The sequence below is a fragment of the Halyomorpha halys genome, unplaced genomic scaffold (genome assembly GCF_000696795.3).
Source record: "Halyomorpha halys isolate HHAL.00 unplaced genomic scaffold, Hhal_1.1 Scaffold581.1, whole genome shotgun sequence".
Taxonomy (NCBI): Eukaryota; Metazoa; Arthropoda; class Insecta; order Hemiptera; family Pentatomidae; genus Halyomorpha; species Halyomorpha halys.
The window spans coordinates 128,210-129,202 of NW_027112981.1; positions in this window are offsets into that span (position 1 = coordinate 128,210).

Consider the following 993-nt stretch of genomic DNA (forward strand, 5'->3'; position numbering starts at 1 on the left):
ACTTATTGGTTAATTTTATACTTATAGCTGCTGATGCCGTGGGATGTAGTGCCGTAGGTGTCGTTCATAAAGGATGTCCAGGTCTCGTGGCCCTTCTCACAACTTCGTCTGGTCGAAGTGCATCTTCTATGCCTGCCTCCTGACTGTGGTCCTCACCCGTCTATGCCTTCTTGTTGAGTGTCCCCGTCTCGATCTTCTAGATTTCCTCTGTATTTTTCTCCCACTTCCCTTTTGGGGCGTTACCTTATTTTGTTTTCTCCTCTCTCATTGGGCGTTCCTCTCCTCAGGGCCGAGAATGTGTAAAAAAAGTTTGACATGTCCAGGAAGGGCCTGCAGCTGCTTAAATCGAATCCAATTCTTCGTCAAACCTGTCATTTTTGTTAGAATACTTAAAGGTTAGCCAATCTAATTTTCTCAGGGGACTCTGTTAATGTGACAAACTTTTCATATCCGGGGACGCCCTAATAGCTTCGCAGAAGGATACCCTTACCAGGTATAGGTGCAGATGAGGAATCACCTTAATAATACCCAGGATTGTCAAAAGACCAATACATATCAATGGTATATACATATATCTATTGAATTTTAATTAATTTTTCATTTTGTTACTAGATTTTTATATTTATTTTATTTTTTGTTCTTTCCCTTTTTTAGTTTTAATATTAATTTTTCTCTTACTTTATTTATCCTCTTATTATACTTAATACATGAGTATTTTATTTTTTTTGTTTTATTCCTCTTCATCAATTTTAATATTACTTAAATTATACATTTTTTTCAACACAGTTTATGTATCTATATTGTTAGTTATTTTATTATCATTCTGTTTAAAAAACGAAAGATGTAAACAGAAGGTGGTCCCCCACAATTCAGTAATTAGGGATGGTTGCTGGGATGGCTGCCAAGCAAATTAAAAACCATCAAAAAAACCACTAAACCATGGACCACATCATACCGTTCCAATCGCAGGGAGGAGGTAGCTATTGCCAGATT